Genomic DNA, 23,873 nt, shown 5'->3' on the forward strand with positions numbered 1-23,873 from the left:
GGAGAATGGCCAATGTTGTTCCTTTGTTTAAGAAGGGAAACTGAGACAATCCAAGTAATGACAGGCCGGTGAGCCTGACGTCAGTGGTGGGGAAGTTCTTGGAGAAGATACTGACTGACAGGATTTATTCACATTTGGAAGTGAATGGACTTGTTAGTGATAAGCAGCATGGGTTTGTGCAGGTAACATCATGTCTCAACAACCTGTGGAAGCAACAAGAATAACTGATGAGGGAAGGGCAGTGTATGTCGGCTACATGGACTTTAGTCATGCAATAGACAAAGTACCTCGTGCCAAGCTGGTATAGACGGTCGAGCCTAATGGGATCTGGGTGAATGGGATCTGGTTACAAAACTGGCTTCGTCCAAGAAGACAGAGAGTAGCAGTGGAAGAGTGCTTTTTGGAATGGAAATCAGTAACTGGTGGTGTTCCAAAGGGACGAGTGCTGGGCTCTTTGTTGCTTGTAATATATATAAATGATCTGAAGGAAAATGTAGCTGATCTGATTAGTGAATTTTTAGATAACAACAAAATTGGCTGTGTTGCGGATAGTGAGGAGGATTGTCAAATGTTACAACACGGGATAAACACCCCTGTTTAATTTAAAGCAGCAACACAGAAAAGATTTATCCAGTGCAGTAATCTGTGAAAATTCAAGAGACCAATTATTATTGAAAGTAAACATTAACAACTTTATTTCTTAAAGTATAACAGAGAATAATTATCTAACAACTATTTACAACTCCTTCCTCTACCCTACCTTTCACTGTCCCTTCTATAATACTAGTCCGATAAAACCCCTGAGTAAGATTTACCAAAAGTTCAAATTTCAAAACCAGGCAGCTCTTGAATCTTCCCTGTGTATCTTCCTCTGTAGATTTTCTTCTTCTTCGGGATTTCTGTTTCTCAGGTCACTGATAGATAAAGGTACCTTTAAGAGAACTGTATTTTGGGCAGTCTGAACATGCTAGTGGCTTGGCAATTCTCCTCTCAACTGTTCAGGTTTTCCCGGTCTTATACCCCCAAAGCGTCGAATTGTGTCATTGGGTTTTAGTGTTGTCAATATACATTGAAGCTTGATTGGAGTTTGTTTAAACTGTATAATTTAAACTGATTGGCTGAATTTGAATGTCTTTTTGTATCCAGGCAACCAGCTAGTCTAGCTGCAGGACCACATGTTACATTGTAACTTCTCCAGCACTCTGTGTGTCTAAGTCTTTCACTCTCTTAAAGGGACAATACACTTCTATACCTTCACAACACAAAGGATACAGCGAGTATAGATAGATTGCAGATTTTGAAACTATTGTTACTCCAACATGGAACACAGCAACTGAATCCTCTCCCTCCCACTCCAATATCCTTTCAATGTGGTTGGAGATGTAATTTTAGTTTAATCTGCCAGCCCTGAGCTTCGGCCTTGAATTGTATTTCCTGTTTGGTTTCAGCCTCCTTCCCTGCTGGTTCCTCTCACTCTGCTCTCCCAGCTAGGTGTCCCAGCTTAAGGATAAATACACATTACTCTCTTAATGACATGCTGCAAACACAAAGAACAAGTACTCAAACACTGTGGAAATTCTCTGCAATTCTCGGAGAATTGCTATAGAACTGATTAGCTCTCTCCATGAACAGCACCTTCACACCCAAATAGCTTGATTGTAAGCCTTTCTGGAAATAGCTGCCTTACACAACAGGAGTCACTAGCAAATGCAATCAGAAATTTAGGAGAAACTGCTACGCACAGTGAAGAGATGGTGGCATTCTCTGTGTTAGGGAGTGGTTGACGTGAATCACACAGATGCTCTGAAGGAGAAGCTGAGTAACCACCTGAGGGAGAAAGGAATGTGTTGATGTGCTGAGATGGAATGAAATAGCAGCAGCAAGTTCTACATTCTACAACCACAAGCTTCTGATTGAAAGGGATTGAAACAGGCATGACCCTGAGTGAGAAGGTATGGTGTCTACCCTGGGAAAACATCCATAGAATCAAAGATTTCTGCTCTTCGGCATTCAGACAACCATATGTGCTTTTCTTCAGATTATTACCGCACATTGTGTTGATAGAATTTGGAGATTGTTGCGAAAGAACTTTGTTTAATTGTTCTTCAAAGTGAATGATTACCTTGAATGACGTTCATGAAAAGACCCGATAAGTTCCAAGAAACTGGGATGGTGCTTAATACGTTAACAATAATTAGAATGCATGTGAATCTGATTGGATTCACATAACCTGGATATTGAGCACAGATATCACAGACCATTAATATCTCACACCTGTACAAACAATTTATAAAAATTTCTTAAGCGGACTTTATACTCAGAAATGGAATTATATTCATATTTGTCTTTCCCCAAAAAGGTATAAAAAGACTCTGCTCTGTAGTAAGTGCCATTGATAGAAGAGCCGACTTGGACAGAAGTCGACTTGAATAGAAGCTACGCAGAACTGATCATCTACTTCCTCAGGAACTCTAAAAGGAACAGGTAGTATGTTTAATTCAGTTTATCAATGTTTTAAATTATGTGGCTCCCTCTCATTTGGGTCCATATCTCCTCCTGAAACAGAACATTTACATGATCAACCTCAGTGAGTATTTTGCTGATATGGCAAATGTGGTAGACTGGGTGGTCAATGGTAAACCCCAAGATGTTGATAGTGGGGGATGTAGTGTTGGTAACACCATTGAATATCAAGGGGTGATGGTTAGATTCCCTCTTGTTGAAGATACTCATTACCTTGAAGCTGTATGGCGTGAATATAACTTGCCACTTTTTAGCCCATGCCTGGCTATGGCCGGGTCTTGCTGCATTTGAAGATGAACCGCTTCAGTATGTGAGGAGTTGCAAATTATGCTGAACATTGTGTAATCATCAGCTAAAATCCCTACTTCTGCACCTGATGATGGAAGGAAAGTTGCTGATGAAGCAGCTGAAGATGGTTGGATCGAGATCACTGCCCTGGTTAAAATATAAGACCATTTTGAAGTACACATTGAGGACAAACAGAAACTGAAGTGACTTTATGGATTAGTGACCTCACAGCAAAGGGAGCTTCATTGCAACAAAATTGTCTGTTGTAATGAGAAATAAAAGCTTTGTGTTTTAAAACAAAAAGTCCTTGAAAATGCTGCTGGTTAACAGTGACCACAACCTGATTGAGTTTAACACACAGTTTCAGGTTGATAGGCATGGTCCAAGACTAGTATTTTAAGTTGAAACAAAGGCAATTATGAGGGTATGAAAGCCGATCGAGCAAGGTCAGGTTAAGGATTAGGTCAATAGAGATGCAGGAGCAAACATTTTAGTGCATATTCCAGATAGTGCAGAATGGATACACTCCAACAAACTAGAAAGTTTCCGTGAGACATACCTGTCATCCATGTCTCCCTGAAACAATTAAACAGAGTATAGCACTCAAAGAAAAGGCAAAGACAAGCAGCAGGTCAGAAGATTGGAGTGAACTTAAAAGAAAAAGACAAAGATATACTAGAGAGGGAATCGAGGTTGTTGCTATCACAGAGACATGGGTAAAAGATGATCGAATTGGAACTTAATATTTTAAATGAGAAAGAGGAGGAAGGAAAAGAGGTGGGGGTGTTGCATTACTGGTGAGGGAGCATATCACAGCTGTATTGAGGGAGGACACCTTAGAGAGGTCTTACAGCAAGGGATTATGGGGAGAGCTCAGGGAAAGGAAGGCTGCAGTTACAAGCTGGGACTGTACTACAGACCTCCCAGGAGCCAGTGGGAGATGCAGGAAGAGATATGCAGGCAATATCTGGAAAGATGTGAAAATAACAGGGTTGTTGTGGAGGTTGATTTTAATCTCCCACATGTAGACTGGGACTCCTTTAGTGCCAGGGGTTTGGATGGGGAGCAATTTGTTCGGTTTTTTCAGGTGAGTTTTTTGAAACACTATGTAGATAGTCCAATGAGAGAGGGGCTGTACTTTCATCGGGAAATAAGCATGGCCACAATCAAAGTTTCAGTAAGGTGCAGTTTGGGAATAGGGACTGTAATTCTGGAAGATTTCAGATACGTATGGATAAGGGCAAGAGTGGACCTCAGATGAAGATGTTAAATCGAGGAAAGTTCAACAATAACCGAATTAGGCAAGAATGGGCGAATGTGGATTGGGAGCGGTTGTTTGAGGATAAATCTACCTGACATGAGGGAGTCTTTTAAGGACCTGTTGATTAAAGCACGGACAGGCATTTTCCTGTGAAAGTTAAGAATAGGAATGGCAGGATTCAGGAACCTAAGAAAACAGGGGACTTTATCAACCTGGTTAAAAAAAAAGGAAGCATATCTCAGGTCTAGGCAACTAAAAGCACACAAAGTTCTTGAAGAAAACAGAAAAAGTAGGAAGGAGCTCAAACAGGGAATTAGGAGGGTCACAATGGGCTATGAAATGTCCTCGGTGGGGCAAGCAGGGAGGTTACGCATGGAGCCAGAGGAATTGTGTGAGATCCTTAATGAGTACTTTGCATCGATGTTCACCAAAGAGAGGGATGTGAGGGATCTTGACATAAGGGAAAAGTGTGTGATTACTCTTGGGCATGTCAACATAATGAAGGAAGACAGATTGGGCATCTTTAAATCCATTAAGGTAGACAAGTTTACAGAGCCAGACTGAATCTTGCCCAGGATACTGTGGGAGACTAGGGAGAAAATAGCTGAGGCATTAACAGACACCTTTGCAGCCTCTTTGACCTCAGGTGAGTTTGGAGAATGGCCAATGTTGCTCCTTTGTTTAAGAAAGGAAACTGAGATGATCCAGGTAAAGACAGGCCAGTGAGCCTGATGTTAGTATTGGGGAAGTTCTTGGAGAAGATACTGAGTGACAGGATTTATTCACATTTGAAAGCGAATGGACTTATTAGTGAAAAGCAGCATGGGTTTGTGCAGGTAATATCATGTTTCAACAACTTGATTGAGTTTTTTGACAACAATGATTGATGAGGGAATGGCAGTGTATGTCGGCTACATGGACTTTAGACAGGCAATAGATAAAGGTACCTCATGGCAAGCTGGTACAGACAGTCGAGCCTAATGGGATCTCAGTGAACTGGCTGGATGGCTACAAAACTAGCTTGGTCCGAGAAGACAGAGAGTAGCAGTGGAAGAGTGATTTCTGGAATGGAAATCAGTAACAGGTGGTGTTCCACAGGGATGAGTGCTAGGGTCGTTGTTGCTTGTAATATATATAAATGATCTGGAGGAAAATGTAGCTGGTCTGATTAGTGAATTTGTAGATAACAACAAAATTGGCTGTGTTGCGGATAGTGAGGAGGATTGTCAAATTTTACAACACGGGATAAACACCCCTGCTTAATTTAAAGCAGCAACACAGAAAAGATTTATCCTGTGCAGTAATCTATGAACTTTTGAGAGGCCAATTACTATTTAAAGTAAATATTAATAACTTTATTTCTTAAAGTATAACAGAGAATGATTATCTAATAACTATTTACAACTCCTTCCTCTAACCTATCTTTTACTTTCCCTTCTATAATACGAGTTCGATAAACCCCCGCCCCCCCAGTAAGATTTACCAAAAATTCATGTTTCAAAACCAGGCAGCTGTCGAATCTTCCCTGTGCATTTTCCTCTGTAGATTTTCTTCTTCTTAGGGATTTCTGTTTCATAGGTCACTGTAGATAAAGGTACCTTTAAGAGACCTGTGTTTCGGGCAGCCTGTACATGTTAGTGGCTTGGCAGCTCTCCTCTCAACTGTTCAGGTTTTTCCGGTCTTATACCCCCAAAGCATTGGATTGTTTCATTGGGTTTTAATATTGTCAATATACTACATTCAAACTCGATTGGAGTTTTTTTTTGGAAGGGGTATAATTTAAACTGATTGGCTGAATTTGAATTTCTTTTTGTATACAGGCAACCAACCACTCTAGGTGCTGGACCACATGTTACATGTTACATCGCAATCTATGTGCCTCTCTTAATCCTTCACTCTCTTAAGGGGATAGTACACTTCTACACTTTCATAACACAAAGGATACAGTGGGATATAGATGGATTGCAGATTTTGAAACTATTGTTACTCCAACATGGACCACAACAACTGGATCCTCTCCCTTGCACTCCAATATCCTTTCAAGGCAGTTGGAGATGTCATTCTACTAGTTTAATCTGTTGGCCTTGATTTTATTTACTGTTTGGTTTCAGCCTCCATCCCTGCTGGTTCCTCTCACTCTGCTCTCCCAGCTAGGTGTCTCAGCTTTAAAATATATACACATTACTCCCTTAATGACATACTGCTAACACAAAGAACAAGTACTCAAGCACACTGGAAATTCCCTGCAATTCTCAGAGAATTGCTGTGAAACTAGCTCTTTCCAGGAACACTCTTTTCTTTCCAGATGGCTTGATGGTAACCCGTTCTGGTAATAGTTGCCTTATACAACAGTGGACACTAGCAAATGCAATCAGAAATTCAGGAGAAACTGCTACACACAGTGGAGAGATGGTGGCATTCACAATATTAAGGCATGGTGAGGTAGATCACATAGCTACACTGAAGGGGAAGCTGAACACCACCTGAGGGAGAAAGGAATGTGTTGATGTGCTGAGATGGAATGAAATAGCAGCAGCGAGCTCTACATTCTACAACCACAAGCATCTGATTGAAAGGGATTGAAACAGACATGACCCTGAGTGAAAGGGAGTGGGTGGTGTCTGCCCTGGGAAAACATCCACAGATCAGAGATTTCTGCTCTTTGGCATTGAGAAAATCATGTGTGTTGTTCTTCAGATTATTACCTTACATTGTGCTGAGAGAATTTGGAGATTGTTGCGAAAGAACTTTGTTTAATTGTTCTTCAAAGTGAATGATTACCTTGAATGATGTTCATGAAAAGACCCGGTAAGTTCCAAGGAACTGGGATGGTGTTTAATATGTTAACAATAAATTAGAATGCATTTGAATCAGATTGGATTCAGATCAGCTGGGTACTGAGCACAGATATCACAGAACTATTAATATCTCACACCTGCACAAACAATTTTAAAAAGTTCATAAGCAGACTTTGCACTCAGATATGTTATTAGTTCATTGTATTTCTCCAAAAATGTAAAAAAAAGTGTGCTCTGCAGTCATACAGTCAGAGCCATAGAGATGACCAGCACAGAAACAGACCCTTCAGTCCAACTCATCCATGCCGACCAGATATCCCAACCCAATCTAGTCCACCTGCCGGCCCATATCCCTCCAAACCCTTCCTATTCATATACCCATCCAAATGCCTTTTAAGTGTTGCAATTGTACCAGCCTCCACCACATCCTCTGGCAGCTCATTCCATACACATACCACCCTCTGTGTGAAAACGTTGCTCTTTCGGTCTCTTTTATATCTTTTCCCTCTCAACCTAAACTTATACCCTCTCATTCTGGACTCCCACACCCCAGGGAAGAGACTTTGTCTATTTACCCTATCCATGCACCTCATGATTTTATAAACCCCTATAAGAGAAGAGAAAATGAGGTCTGCAGATGCTGGAGATCAGAGATGGAAATGTGTTGCTGGAGAAGCGCAGCAGGTCAGGCAGCATCTAGGGAACAGGAAAATCGACGTTTCGGGCATTAGCCCTTCTTCAGGAATGAGGAAAGTTTGTCCAGCAGGCTAAGATAAAAGATAGGGAGGAGGGACTTGGGGGAGGGGCGTCGGAAATGTGATAGGTGGAAAAAGGTCAAGGTGAGGGTGATAGGACAGATTGGGGTGGGGGCGGAGAGGTCGGGAAGAAGATTGCAGGTTAGGGAGGCGGTGCTGAATTTGATGGATTTGACTGAGACAGGCTGGGGGGAGGGGAAATGAGGAAACTGGTGAAATCCGAGTTCATCCCTTGTGGTTGGAGGGTTCCTAGCCGGAAGATGAGGCGTTCTTCCTCCAACCGTCGTTTCGCTGTGGTCTGACGATGGAGGAGTCCAAAGACCTGCATATCCTTGGTGGAGTGGGAGGGGGAATTGAAATGTTGAGCTACAGGGTGGTTGGGTTGGTTGGTCCGGGTGTCCCAGAGGTGTTCTCTGAAACGCTCCGCAAGTAGGCGGCCTGTCTCCCCAATATAGAGGAGGCCACATCGGGTACAGAGGATGCAATAGATGATATGTGTGGAGGTACAGGTGAATCTGTGGCGGATATGGAAGTTTCCTTTGGGGCCTTGGAGGGAGGTGAGAGGGGTGGTGTGGGCGCAAGTCTTGCACCTCCTGCGGTTGCAGGGGAAGGTGCCGGGAGTGGAGGTTGAGCCGCCGTCATTTCCGCCACCTCCAAACGGACCCCACCACCAAGGATATATTTCCCTCCCCTCCCCTATCAGCATTCCGTAAAGACCACTCCCTCCGTGACTCCCTCGTCAGATCCACACCCCCCACCAACTCAACCTCCACTCCCGGCACCTTCCCCTGCAACCGCAGGAGGTGCAAGACTTGCGCCCACACCTCCCCTCTCACCTCCCTCCAAGGCCCCAAAGGAAACTTCCATATCCGCCACAGATTCACCTGTACCGCCACACATATCATCTATTGCATCCTCTGTACCCGATGTGGCCTCCTCTATATTGGGGAGACAGGCCGCCTACTTGCGGAGCGTTTCAGAGAACACCTCTGGGACACCCGGACCAACCAACCCAACCACCCTGTAGCTCAACATTTCAATTCCCCCTCCCACTCCACCAAGGATATGCAGGTCTTTGGACTCCTCCATCGTCAGACCACAGCGAAACGACGGTTGGAGGAAGAACGCCTCATCTTCCGGCTAGGAACCCTCCAACCACAAGGCATGAACTCGGATTTCACCAGTTTCCTCATTTCCCCTCCCCCCAGCCTGTCTCAGTCAAATCCATCAAATTCAGCACCGCCTTCCTAACCTGCAATCTTCTTCCCGACCTCTCCGCCCCCACCCCAGTCTGACCTATCACCCTCACCTTGACCTCTTTCCACCTATCACATTTCTGACGCCCCTCCCCCAAATCCCTCCTCCCTATCTTTTATCTTAGCCTGCTGGACAAACTTTCCTCATTCCTGAAGAAGGGCTAATGCCCGAAACGTCGATTTTCCTGTTCCCTAGATGCTGCCTGACCTGCTGCGCTTCTCCAGCAACACATTTCCATCTCTAAACCCCTATAAGGTCACCCCTCAGCTTCCGACGCACCAGGGAAAACAGCCCTAGCCTATTCAACCTCTCCTTATAGTTCAACTCCTCCAACCCTTGCAACATCCTTGTAAATCTTTTCTGAACTCTTTCAAGTTTCACAACATCCTTCCTATAGGAGGGAGACTAGAATTGCATTCAACATTCCAATAGTGAACCAGGTCAGGTGTTAGATTTGGAGTTAGGTGAAGGAGCAGCGGTCCGAAAGCTAGTGCTTCCAATTCAACCTGTTGGACTATAGTCTGGTGTTGTGTGATTCCTAACTTTATACACCCCAGTCCAATACTGGCATCTCCAAATCATGCTGACCAATAAAGGAAAGCATACCAAACACCTTCTTCACTATTCTATCGACCTGCAACTCTACTTTCAAGGAGCTATGAACCTGCACTCCAAAATCTCTTTGTTCAGCAACATTCCCTAGACGTTACCATTAAGTGTCTAAGTCCTGCTAAGATTTGCTTTCCCAAAATGCAGTACCCTACATTTATCTAAATTAAACTCCATCTGCCACTTCTCAGCCCATTGGCCCAGCTGGTCAAGAACCCGTTGTAATCTGAGGTAACATTCTTCACTGTCTACTATACCTCCAATTTAGGTGTCATCTGCAAACTTACTAACTACAGTCAGCGCCATATATAGAAGAGCCGACTTGGTCAGAAGCCGACTTGAATAGAAGCTACGCAGAACTGATCATCTACTTCCACTAGAACGCCAAAAGGAACAGGTAGTATGTTTAATTCAGTTTATCAATGTTTTAAATTATGAGGCTCCCTCTCATTTGGGTCCATATATCCTCCTGAAACAGAACATTTACATGATCAACCTCAGTGAGTATTTTGTTGATATGGCAAATGTAGTAGACTTGGTGGTCAATGGTAAACTCCAGGATGTTGATAGTGGGAGATGCAGTGTTGGTAACACCATTGAATATCAAGGGATGATGGCTAGATTCCCTCTTGTTGAAGATACTCATTACCTTGAAGCTGTATGGCGTGAATATTACTTGCCACTTTTTAGCCCATGCCTGGCTATGGCCGGGTCTTGCTGCATTTGAAGATGAACCGCTTCAGTATGTGAGGAGTTGCAAATTATGCTGAACATTGTGTAATCATCAGCTAAAATCCCTACTTCTGCACCTGATGATGGAAGGAAAGTCATTGATGAAGCAGCTGAAGATGGTTGGATCTAGGTCACTGCCCTGGTTAAAATATAACACCATTTTGAAGTACACATTGAGGACCAACAGAAACTGAGGTGACTTTATGGATTGGTGACCTCACAGCAAAGGGAGCTTCATTCATGACTGTTAGATACAATTAGAGGTGAGACAACTGAAGGACTTTGTAATGGCTGAAGGAATCCTGCAACAAAATTCTGTTGTAATTAGAAATAAAAGCTTTGTGTTTGAAAACAAAAAGTCCTTGAAAATGCTGCTGGTTAACAGTGACCACAACCTGATTGAGGTTAACACACAGTTTCAGGTTGATAGGCATGGTCCAAGACTAGTATTTTAAGTTGAAACAAAGGCAATTATGAGGGTATGAAAGCTGAGCGAGCAAGGTCAGGTTAAGGATTAGGTCAATAGAGATGCAGGAGCAAACAGTTTAGTGCATATTCCAGATAGTGCAGAATGGATACAGGGTTTGGACGGGGAGCAATTTGTTAGTGTTTCAAAAAACCCACTTGGATATACCTATGTGGGTAGTCCAATGACGGAGGGGCTGTACTTTCATCGGGAAATGAGCATGGCCATAATCAAAGTTTCAGTAAGGTGCATTTTGGGAATAGCGACCATAATTAGAGTCATAGAGTCATCGAGATGTACAGTACGGAAACAGAACCTTCGGTCAAACTTGTCCATACTGACCAGATATCCTAACCCAATCTAGTCCCACTTGCCAGCACCCGGCCCATATCCCTCCAACCCCTTCCTATTCATATACCCACCCAGATGCCTTTTAAATGTTGTAATTGTACCAGCCTCCACCACTTCCTCTGGCAGCTCATTCCATACACGTACCACTCTCTGTGTGAAAAAGTTGCACCTTAGGTCTCTTCTTATATCTTTCCCATCACACCTAAACCTATGCCCTCTAGTTCTGTACTCGCTCACACAGGGAAGAGACAAGTCTCTTCCCTGTGGTGAGCGAGTAGAGATCCTATCCATGCCCCTCATGATTTTATAAACCTCTATAAGGTCACCCCTCAGCCTCCAACATTCCACGGAAGACAGCTTATTCAACCTCTCCCCATATCTCAAATCCTCCAACCCTGGCAACATCTTTGTAAATCTATTCTGAACCCTTTAAAGTTTTATAACATCCTCCGATAGGAAGGAGACAAGATTTGCACACAATATTCCAAAAGTGGCCTAACCAATGTCCAATACAGCCGCAACATGACCTCCCAACTCTTGGACTCAATACTCTGACCAATAAAGGAAAGCATACCAAATGCCTTCTTCACTATCTTATCTACCTGTGACTCCACTTTCAAGGAGCTATGAACCTGCACTCCAAGGCCTCTTTGTTCAGCAACACTCCCTAGGACCTTACCATTAAGTGTATAAGTCCTGCTAAGATTTGCTTTCCCAAAATGCAGCACCTCGCATTTATCTAAATTAAACTCCATCTGCCACTTTTCAGCCCATTGGCCCATCTGGTCAAGATGCCGTTGTAATCTGAGGTAACCTTCTTCACTGTCCACTACACCTCCAATTTTGTTGTCATCTGCAAACTTACTAACTATACCTCTTAGCTGAAAATGTGTTGCTGGAAAAGTGCAGCATGTCAGGCAGCATCCAAGGAACAGAAGAATAGACGTTTTGGGCATAAGCCCTTCTTCAGGAATGAGGAAAGTGTGTCCAGCAGGCTAAGATAAAAGGTAGGGAGGAGGGACTTGGGGGAGGGGCTTTGGAAATGCAATAGGTGGAAGGAGGTCAAGGTGAGGGTGATAGGCCGGAGTGGGGGTGGGGGGCGGAGAGGTCAGGAAGAAGGTTAGGAAGGCGGTGCTGAGTTTGAGGGATTTGACTGAGACAAGGTGGGGGGAGGGGAAATGAGGAAACTGGCGAAATCTGAGTTCATCTCTTGTGGTTGGAGGGTTCCTAGGCGGAAGATGAGGCGCTCTTCCTCCAACCGGCGTGTTGCTATGGTCTGGCGATGGAGGAGTCCAAGGACCTGCATGTCCTTGGTGGAGTGGGAGGGGGAGTTGAAGTGTACTATACCTCTTATGCTCACACCCAAATCATTTATATAAATGATGAAAAATAGTGGACCCAGCACAGATCCTTGTGGAACTCCACTGGTCATGGGCCTCCAGTCTGAAAAACAACCCTCCACCGCCATCCTCTGTCTTCTATCTTTGAGCCAGTTTTGTATCCAAATGGCGAGTTTGTCCTGTATTCCGTGTGATGTAACCTTGCTAATCAGTCTCCCATGGGGAAACCTGTCGAAAGTCTTACTGAAGTTCACATGGATCACGTCCATCACTCTGCCCTCATAAATCCTCTTTGTTAGTTCTTCAAAAATCTCTATCAAGTTTGTGAGACATGATTTCCCATGCACAAAGCCATGTTGACTATCCCTAATCAGTCCTTGCCTTTCCAAACACATGTACTTCCTGTTCCTCAGGATTCCCTCCAACAACTTGCCCACCACTGACGTCAGGCTCACTGGTCTATAGTTCCCTGGCTTGTCCTTACTACCCTTCTTAAACAGTGGCACCACGTTAGCCAACCTCCAGTCTTCCGGTACCTTACCCGTGACTGTCGATGATACAAATATCTCAGCAAGAGGCCCAGCAATCACTTCCCTAGCTTCCCACAGAGTTCTAGAGTACACCTGATCAGGTCCTGGGGATTTATCCACTTTTATGCATTTCAAGGCATCCAGCACTTCCTCCTCTGTAATATGAACATTTTTCAAGATGCCACTATCTATTTCCCCACATTCCACACCTTCCATGTCCTTTCCCACAGAAAACGCTGATGTAAAATACTCATTTAGTATCTCCCCCATCTCCTGCGGCTCCACACAAAGGCCGTCTCAAGAAGTTTCACAACATCTTTCCGATAGGATGGAGACCAGAATTGCACGCAATATTCCAACAGTGGCCTAACCAATATCCTGTACAGCCGCAACATGACCTCCCAACTCCTGTACTCAATACTCTGACCAATAAAGGAAAGCATACCAAACACCTTCGTCACTATCCTATCTACCTGCGACTCCACTTTCAAGGCGCTATGAACCTGCACTCCAAGGTCTCTTTGTTCAGTAACACTCCCTAGGACCTTACCATTAAGTGTATAAGTCCTGCTAAGATTTGCTTTCCCAAAATGCAGCAGCTCACAGTTATCTGAATTAAACTCCATCTGCCACTTCTGAGCCCATTGGCCCATCTGGTCCTGATCCTGTTGTAATCTGAGGTAACCCTCTTTGTTGTCCACTACACCTCCAATTTTGGTGTCATCTGCAAACTTACTAACTGTATCTCTTATGCTCACATCCAAATCATTTACGTAAATGACAAAAAGTAGAGGGCCCAGCACCGATCCTTGTGGCTCTCCACTGGTCACAGGCCTCCAGTCTGAAAAACAACCCTCCACCACCATTATCTGTCTTCTACCTTTGAGCCAGTTCTGTACCCAAATGGCTAGTTCTCCCTGTATTCCATGAGATCTAACCTTGCTAATCAGTCTACAATGGGGAACCTTGTTGAACGCCTTACTGAAGTCCATATAGATCACATCTACTGCTCTGCCCTCATCAATCCTCTTTGTTACTTCTTCAAAAAACTCAATCAAGTTTGTGAGACATGATTTCCCACGCACAAAACCATGTTGACTATCCCTAATCAGTCCTTGCCTTTCCAAATACATGTACATCCTGTCCCTCAGGATTCTCTCCAACAACTTGCCCACCACTGAGGTCAGGCTCACCGGTCTATAGATTAGATTAGATTACTTACAGTTTGGAAACAGGCCCTTCGGCCCAACAAGTCCATGCCAACCTGACAAAGCGCAATCCACCCAGGCCCATTCCTCTATACTTACCCCTTCACCTAACACTATAGGCAATTTAGCATGGCCAACTTCCCTGGCTTGTCTTTACCGCCCTTCTTAAACAGTGGCACCACGTTTGCCAACCTCCAGTCTTCTGACATCTCACCTGTGACTATCGATGATACAAATATCTCAGCAAGAGACCAAGCAATCATTTCTCTAGCTTCCCACAGAGTTCTCGGGTACACCTGATCAGGTCCTGGGGATTTATCCACCTTTAACCGTTTCAAGACATCCAGCACTTCCTCCTCTGTAATATGGACATTTTGCAAGATGTCACCATCTATTTCCCTACAGTTTAAATCTTCCATATCCTTTTCCACAGTAAATACTGATGCAAAATAGTCATTTAGTATCTCCTCAATTTTCTGTGGCTCTACACAAAGGCCGCCTTGCTGATCTTTGAGGGGCCCTATTCTCTCCCTAGTTACCCTTTTGTTCTTAATATATTTGTAAAACCTCTTTGGATTCTCCTTAATTCTATTTGCCAAAGCTATCTCATGTCTCTGTTTTGCCCTCCTGATTTCCCTCTTAAGTATACTCCTACTTTCTTTATATTCTTCTAAGGATTCACTTGATCTATCCTGTCTATACCTGACATATGCTTCCTTCTTTTTCTTAACCAAACCTTCAATTTCTTTAGTCATCCAGCATTCCCTATACCTACCAGCCTTCCCTTTCACCCTGACAGGAATATACTTTCTCTGGAATCTTGTTATCTCATTTCTGAAGGCTTCCCATTTTCCAGCCGTCCCTTTACCTGCGAACATCTGCCTCCAATCAGCTTTCGAAAGTTCTTGCCTAATACCGTCAAAATTGGCCTTTCTCCAATTTAGAACTTCAACTTTTAGATCTGGTCTATCCTTTTTATTAGGAGTTTCCTATAGCTCTTCCAATAACAACACAGACACAGAGGAGCAGAATGGGAGGCAGATTTTGGAAAGGTGTAGAAGTAATAGGGTTGTTGACATGGGTGACTTTAACTTCCCTAATATTGATTGGAACGTCCTTATTTCAAATAGTTTGGATGGAGCAGTTTTTGTCAGGTGTGTCCAGGAAGGCTTCCTGACACGTTATGTAAATAGGTGTACTAGAGGGGAGGCCATACTGGATTTGGTGCTTGGCAACAAACCGTGCCAGGTGTCAGTTCTCTGAGTGGGAGAGCATTTCAATGATAGTGAACACAACTCCATGACCTTTAGTATATTCTTGGAGAGCAATAGGAGCAGATGGTGTGGGTAAATATTTAATTGGGAGAGGGGAAATTACAATGCTATTACGCAGGAATGGCAGTGCCTAAATCGGGAACAAAGGTCCTCAGGGAAATGCATAACAGAAGAGTGGAGGTTGTTTTTTTCAAAGCATCTGCTGATTGTGCTGGACAGGTTTGTCTCACAAGGAAGGGATAGTAGGCTGAAAGAACCTTGGGTGACAAGGGATGTGGATCATCTAGTCAAGATGAAGAAGGAAGCCGACTTAAGGTTGAGGAGGTGAGGATCAGACAGGGATCTAGAGGGTTACAAGGAAAGAACTGAAGAATGGACTTAGGAGGGATAGAAGGGGACATGAAAAAGCTTTAGCGAGTAGGATTAAGTAAAATTCAAAAGTGTTCTACACTTTCGTGGCCAGAGTGAGGGTAGGGCCAATCAGGGATAGTGGAGGGAATTTGTGCCGAGAGTTGGAAGAGGTAGGCGTGGTCCTTAATGAATACTTTGCTTCAGTGTTCACTACTGAGAGGGACCTTGACATTTTTGAGGACAGCGTGAAATAGACTGATATGTCAAACAGGTTGATGTTAGAAAGGAGGATGTGCTGAAAATTTTGTAAAACATAAGGATAGATAAATCCCCTGGGCCAGATGGGATATACCCAAGGTTACTACAGGAAGTGAGGGAAAAGATTGCTGCGCCTTTGGTGATGATCTTTGTGTCCTCACTGTCCACTGGAACAATGCCAGATGATTGGAGGGTGATTTTCCCTTCCTCCAGAAAGTGAATAGGGATAATCTTGGGAATTACAGACCAGTGAGTCTTACGGCAGTGGTGGGCAAAGTATTGGAGAGGAATCTGAGAGACAGATTTATGATTACTTAGAAAACCAAAATTCGATTAGAGATAATCAGTATAAGGCCATGCCTCACAAATCTTATTGAAGTCTTTGAGGATGCAACAAAACACATTGATGAAGGTAGACCAGTGGATGTGGTGTACATGGATTTTAGCAAGGCAACTGATAATGTTCCCCATGCTAGGCTGATTCAGAAAGTAAGGAGGGATGGGATACAAGGAAATCTGTCTGTCTGAATATAGAATTGGCTGGCTCATAGAAGACAGAGGGTGGCGGTGGATGGAAAGCAGTCAGCCTGGAGCTCGGTGACCAGTGGGATCGGTTCTGGGATCTGTGCTCTTTGTGATCTTTATAATTGACTTGGATGAGGAAGTGGAAGGGTGGGTTAGTAAGTTTGCCGAAGACATGAAGGTTGGTGGAACTATGGATAGTGTGGAGGGCTGTTGTAGGTTGCAACGGGACATTGACAGAATGCAGAACTGAGCTGATAAGTGACAAATGGAATTCAACCTGGATAAATGAGAAGTCATTCACTTTGGAAGGTCGCATTTGAATGCAGAATACAGGGTAAAAGGCAGGATTCTTGGTAGTGTGGAAGAACAGAGGGTTCTTGGGGTGCATGTCCACAGATCCCTCAAAGCTGCCACCCATGTTGATAGAGTTGTCAAGAAGGTGTATGGTGTGTTGGCTTTCATTAGCATGGGTTTTGAGTTTAAGAGTCATAAGGTTCTGCTGCAGCTCTGCAGAGCCCTGGTTAGACAACACTTGGAATATTATGTTTAGTCGCCTCATTATAGGAAAGATGTGGAAGCTTTAGAGAGGGTGCAGAGGAGAGATTTACCAGGATGCTGCCTGGACTGGAGGGCATGTCTTATGAAGAAAGGCTGAGGGAGCTAGGGCTTTACTCATTGGAGCGAAGAAGGATGTGAGGTGACTTGATAGATGTTGAGAGGCACCGATAGAGTGGATAGCCAGAGACTTTTTCCCATGACAGAAATGTCTATCGTGAAGAGGCAGGTTTAAGGGAGATGTCAGAGGTAGGTTCTTTACACAGAGAGTGGTGGGTGTGTGGAATGCACTGCCAGCGGTGGTAATAGAGTCAGATACTTTAGGCACATTTAAGCTACTCTTAGATAGGCACATGGAAGATAGTACAATGAAGGGTATGTCGGTTCATCTGATCTTAGAGTAGGATTGAAGGCTGGCACAACATCGAGGGCCAACAGGCCTGTACTGTGCTGTACTGTTCTACGTTCCTACCATTAAGTGCATATGTCCTGCTGTGATTTGCCTTTGCAAAATGACATTTATCTAAATTAAACTCTATCTGCCACTCCTCAGCCCATTGGCCCATCTGATCATGATCCCATTGTACTCTGAGGTGACCTTCTTCGCTGTCCACAACACCTCCAATTTTGGTGTCATCTGCAAATGTACTAACCATACTCCTATGTTCACATGCAAATTATTATTTGTCCTTCCCATTATATAATTTGGTGGACAATTAAACAACTCACTGGATCCTCAATGATGGAGGAGCCCAGTACATGAGTGCAAAAGATAAGGCTGATGCATTCGCAACAATCTCCAGTGGATGATCCATTTCGGGCTCCTCCAGTGGTCCCCAGTATCACAGATACCAGTCTCCAGCCAATGTGAATCACTCCCTGTGACATCAAGAAATGGCTGGAGGCACTGGATATTGCAAAGGCAATAGGCCCCGATAACATTCCAGCAATAGTACTGACGATATGTGCTCCAGAACTTTCCGTTCCCCTAGCCAAGCTGTTCCAGTACAGTTACTACACTGGCATCTACCCGACAACGTGGAAACTTGCCCAGGTATGTCCTGTACACAAAAAACAGGACAAATCCAACCCGGCCAATTACTGCCCAAACAGTTTACTCTCGATCCTCAGTAAAGTGATGGACGATGTCAGTAACAGAGCTATCAAGCAGCACCTGCTCAGCAATAACCTGCTCAGTGACGCCCAGTTTGGGTTCCCCCAGGGTCACTCAGCTCCTGACCTCATTACAGCCTTGATTCAAACATGGACAAAAGAGCTGGATTCCAGAGGGGAAGGAAGAGGGACGGCCCTTGAAATGAAGGCTGGATTCGACCAAGTGTGGCATCAAGGAGCCTGAGCAAAACTGGAATCAATGGGTATCAGGCGGCAAGCACTTCTCTGGTTAGAGTCCTATCTCGCACAAAGGAAAATGATTGTGGTTGTGGAAGGTCAGTCATCTCAGCCCCAGGACATCTCTGCAGGAGTCCCTCAAGGTAGTGTCCTCGGCCCAACCATCTGCAGCTGCTTCATCAATAACCTTCCCTCTGTCATAAGGTCAGAAGTGGGGATGTTCGCTGATGATTGCACAGTGCTCAGCACCATTCGTGACTCCTCAGATACTGAAGCAGTCCGTGCCCAAATGCAACAAGATCAGGATAATATCGAGGCTTGGGCTGATAAGTGGCAAGTAACATTCGTGCCACACAAATGTCAAACAATGACCATCACCAATAAGTGCCAATCTAACCAATGCCCTTGATATTAGATTAGATTAGATTCCCTACAGTTTGGAAACAGGCCCTTCAGCCCAACAAGTCCACACTGACCCTCCGAAGAGTAACCCATCCAGAGTCATTTCCCTCTGACTAATGCACCTAACACTGTGGGCAATTTAGCATGACCAATTCACCTGTCCTGCACATCTTTGGACTGTGGAAGGAAACCAGAGCACCCGGAGGAAACCCACATAGACACGGGGAGAACATGCAAACTCCGCACAGACAGTTGCCCGAGGCTGGAATTAAACCTGGGACCCTGGTGCTGTGAGGCAGCAGTTCTAACCAGTGAGCCACCGGGCTGTTACTAAGTGAGATACACTTCCAAAAGAATCACTAAATATAACTTACTGCATCCTAAATACCTTGTAAAAATATTTTGAAATGTTAAATACCATCATTGAATCCCCTCACCATCAACATCCTTGGGGTTACCATTGACCAGAAACTCAATTGGACTCGCCACATAAACACAGTGGCAACAAGAGCAGGTCAGAGACTAGGGTTAATGTGGCCAGTAGCTCACCTCCTGACACCTCTCTGCATTCTGGAGGCTCCCTGCCTCTATTCCTGATGAAGGGCTTTTGCCCAGAACGTCGATTTTCCTGCTCCTTGGATGCAGCACCACTCTGATATAAACTCCTGACAGCCCAAAGTCTATCCACCATCTACAAGGCACAAATCAGGAGTGCAATGGAATATTCTCCACTTGCATGGATGTGTGCAGCCCCAACAACACTCAGGAAGCTTGACACCATCCAGAACAAAGCAACCCGCTTGATTGGCACCACATCCATAAACATTCAATCCCTCCACCACCAGCACTCAGTAGCAGCAGTGTATACTATCTACAAAATGTACAGCTGAAATTCACCAAAGATCCTTAGACAACACCTTCAAAACCTTAACCACTTCCATCTAGAAGGACAAGGACAACAGGTACTTGGGAACACCACCCCCTGCAAGTTCCCCTCCAAGCCACTCACCATCCTGACTTGGAAATATACTGCCATTCCTTCACAGTCGTCGAGTCAAAATCCTGGAATTCCCTGCCAACCGGCCTTGTGGGTCAACCCACAGCAAGTTCAAGAAAGCACTCACTACCACCTTCTCAAGGGCAAATAGGGATGGGCTAGCAATGCTGGCTAGCCAGCGATGCCCAAGTCCCACAAATAAATTTTAAAAATACACATAAATGATGATAATCAATGGATCCAGCACTAATCCTTGTGTCACACCACTGATCATAGGCCTCCAGTCTGAAAGGCAACCCTCCACCACCACCCTCTGTCTTCTACCTTCAAGCCAGTTCTGTATGCAAATGCCTTGCTGCATTTGGACATTGGCTGCTTCAGTGTGGAGCCAGGAATGGTGCTGAACATTGTGCAATCATCGACTCTTTAAAATACTTGCATTTTTCTCTTACTTGCAGGTTATACTCACACACTCTTTTTAGGATTCCTTCTAAAGTTTTAAAATCATGGATTTTCCAAAGAGAATCCAGTAATCAGAATATCATCCAGATCACACTGGATTCCTGGTAACCCACTCAATATTGATCCATGGTCCCCTGGAACATAGCCAGCACTGACATGATGCTAAAACCAAGCTGTTTGTAGGGGAAATGTTCCCAAGTATCAGTATCATCAGCGGTGGTTAAGACTCCTTTGGCCTGTGACAGATCCATTTTGAAAATTTCCATTCCCCATGTCAGTCCACTGGATATGTTACCTCCGAGTGGAAGGGGAGGTAATGATCCACTTTTAGGCCTGGTTGGCTGTGATCTTTTTGATCACCACAAATCCTCAGCTGTCATCTGTGTTTAAGTCCGGAATGATGGGAGTAGCAGATTTGGTTCCAACGCTCTCAGGTTCACCAGCCATTCCAGCTCCACCTTCACCTTAGGCCAGATGGCATCGGGTACCGGGTGCACCTTCAGACTCTTGGGATGAGGCTTCACCTGTAAATTAGTGTCAACTCCTTTCATTTCCTGCAGAGTTCCTTTGAAGACATCTTTGTACCTGTACAGGATCTCTTGCAAACTGATGTTCAAGTCCACCAATCTATCAACCATTCCTCAATTCAATCTTAATTTTTAGAACCTGGAGTATCCGAATAATGCAGGGTATTTGCCTTTAACTAGATAAAGTGGCAATTCTGCACCCTGGTCCCTTAACTGTACTTTCAGCAGTACATAGCCCTTCAGTGGCATAACTTGTTCCGTGTATACCCGTTGTATATACCTTGACAGGCTTCAACGACAGTGCTGTCCATTTCTCTCAACAGACCGATTTGGGAATCAGGGACACCACTGCGCCCGTATCCAATTTTACTGTCTCTCCCTCTACTTTAGGAAGAACCCTTGTGGGCGGACGGTGGCACAGTGGTTAGCACTGCTGCCTCACAGCGCCAGAAACCCGGGTTCAATTCCCGCCTCAGGCGACTGACTGTGTGGAGTTTGCACGTTCTCCCCGTGTCTGCGTGGGTTTCCTCCGGGTGCTCCGGTTTCCTCCCACAGTCCAAAGATGTGCAGGTCAGGTGAATTGGCCATGCTAAATTGCCTGTAGTGTTAGGTTAGGGGTAAATGTAGGGGTATGGGTGGGTTGCGCTTCGGCGGGGCGGTGTGGACTTGTTGGGCCGAAGGGCCTGTTTCCACACTGTAAGTAATCTAATCTAATCTAACCCAGAAATGATTGATTTCATCCTGCAGTGACACCCTAGAATCCTAGAACTCTTACAGTATGGCAACAGGCCATTTGGTCCAACAAGTACACAGCAACTCTTCAAAGAGCAGTCCACTCAGAATCACCCCTCCATCCTATCCCTGTAACCCTGAATTTCCTATGGCTAATCCATCTAACCTTCATATCCCTGAACAAAATGGATAATTTTATCATGGACAATCCACCCAACCGTCCACCTCGTAACAGGCTGTTGAACTGAAACTCTGCTGACATTAACTGCCTCAACCTGTTGACCCCACTCCACCACTCCAACCTCTCACCCTCACAACGCGCAGCCCTCCAATCCCTCTGCTCCAATCCTGACCTCACCATCAAGCCAGCGGACAAAGGGGGTGCAGTGGTAGTCTGGCGCACTGACTCCTACATCGCTGAAGCCAAACGCCAACTCGAGGACAACTCTTCCTACCGCCCCCTTGACCATGACCCCACCCCCCATCACCAAACCATCATCTCCCAGACCATACAGAACCTCATCACCTCAGGAGATCTCCCACCCACAGCTTCCAACCTCATAGTCCGGGAACCCCGCACTGCCCGGTTCTACCTCCTTCCCAAGATCCACAAGCCTGACCACCCTGGCCGACCCATTGTCTCAGCATGCTCCTGCCCCACTGAACTCATCTCCACCTACCTCGACACTGTCCTATCCCCCCTAGTCCAGGAACTCCCCACATACGTTCGAAACATCACCCACGCCCTCCACCTCCTCCAAGACTTCCGTTTCCCCAGCCCCCAACGCCTCATCTTCACCATGGATATCCAATCCCTCTACACCTCCATCCGCCATGACCAGGGCCTCCAAGCCCTCCATTTTTTCCTCTCCAGACGTCCCCAACAGTACCCTTCCACCGACACTCTCATTCGTTTGGCCGAACTGGTCCTCACCCTTAACAATTTCTCCTTTGAATCCTCCCGCTTCTTCCAGACCAAAGGGGTAGCCATGGGCACACGTATGGGCCCCAGCTATGCCTGTCTCTTTGTTGGCTACGTAGAGCAGTTGATCTTCCGTAATTACACCGGCACCACTCCCCACCTCTCCCTCCGCTACATTGATGACTGCATTGGCGCCACCTCGTGCTCCCGCAAGGAGGTTGAGCAATTCATCAACTTCACCAACACATTCCACCCTGACCTTAAATTTACCCGGACCATCTGACACCTCCCTCCCCTTCCTGGACCTCTCCATCTCCATCAGTGACGACCGACTTGACACTGACATTTTATACAAACCCACCGACTCCCACAGCTACCTGGATTACACCTCTTCCCACCCTACCTCTTGCAAAAATGCCATCCCGTATTCCCAATTCCTCCACCTCCGCCGTATCTGCTCCCAGGAGGACCAGTTCCAACATAGAATACACCAGATGGCCTCCTTCTTTAGAGACTGCAATTTCCCTTCCCACGTGGTTAAAGATGCCCTCCAACGCATCTCGTCCACATCCCGCACCTCCACCCTCACACCCCACCCCTCCAACCGTAACAAGGACAGAACGCCCCTGGTGCTCACCTTCCACCCTACCAACCTTCGCATAAACCAAATCATCCGCCGACATTTCCGCCACCTCCAAAAAGACCCCACCACCAGGGATATATTTCCCTCCCCACCCCTCTCCGCCTTCCGCAAAGACCGTTCCCTCCGTGACTACCTGGTCAGGTCCACGCCCCCCTATGACCCACCCTCCCATCCTGGCACTTTCCCCTGCCACCGCAGGAACTGTAAAAGCTGTGCCCACACCTCCTCCCTCACCTCCATCCAAGGCCCTAAAGGAGCCTTCCACATCCATCAAAGTTTTACCTGCACATCCATCAATATCATTTATTGTATCCGTTGCTCCCAATGCAGTCTCCTCTACATTGGGGAGACTGGGCGCCTCCTAGCAGAGCGCTTTAGGGAACATCTCCGAGACACCCGCACCAATCAACCAAACCGCCCTGTGGCTCAACATTTCAACTCCCCCTCCCACTCTGCCGAGGATATGGAGGTGCTGGGCCTCCTCCACCGCCGCTCCCTCACCACCAGACGCCTGGAGGAAGAACGCCTCATCTTCCGCCTCGGAACACTTCAACCCCAGGGCATCAATGTGGATTTCAACAGCTTCCTCATTTCCCCTTCCCCCACCTCATCCTAGTTTCTAACCTCCGCAACACGATCCCCTTGACTTGTCCGGACTTGTCCGACCTGCCCAGCTCCTTTTCCACCTATCCACTCCACCCTCTCCTCCCTGACCTATCACCTTCATCTCTTTCCCCACTGACCTATTGTACTCTAT

The 23,873-nt window shown here is 45.5% G+C and overlaps 1 protein-coding gene across 3 annotated transcripts in view; it reads left to right on the top strand.

The window, feature by feature from the left end:
• The window catches only part of LOC122550218 (uncharacterized), a 63,079-nt gene that overhangs the window by 32,905 nt on the left and 6,301 nt on the right, over positions 1-23,873 (top strand). Inside the window, exons 1-2 of one of the 3 annotated variants that reach the window (XM_043690977.2) lie at positions 2,347-2,484; positions 9,760-9,888. The exons of 1 other annotated variant lie outside the window; for it this stretch is intronic. The gene's annotated coding sequence lies outside the window, so the exon portion shown is untranslated. Of the gene's footprint in view, positions 1-2,346; positions 2,485-9,759; positions 9,889-23,873 lie in introns of those variants that run through there. One more of the 3 variants, XM_087986872.1, reaches the window with a different exon arrangement.

Source organism: Chiloscyllium plagiosum, unplaced genomic scaffold (assembly GCF_037043375.1).
Source record: "Chiloscyllium plagiosum isolate Xiang-an unplaced genomic scaffold, Cpla_swu_hap1 HiC_scaffold_5, whole genome shotgun sequence".
Taxonomy (NCBI): domain Eukaryota; kingdom Metazoa; phylum Chordata; class Chondrichthyes; order Orectolobiformes; family Hemiscylliidae; genus Chiloscyllium; species Chiloscyllium plagiosum.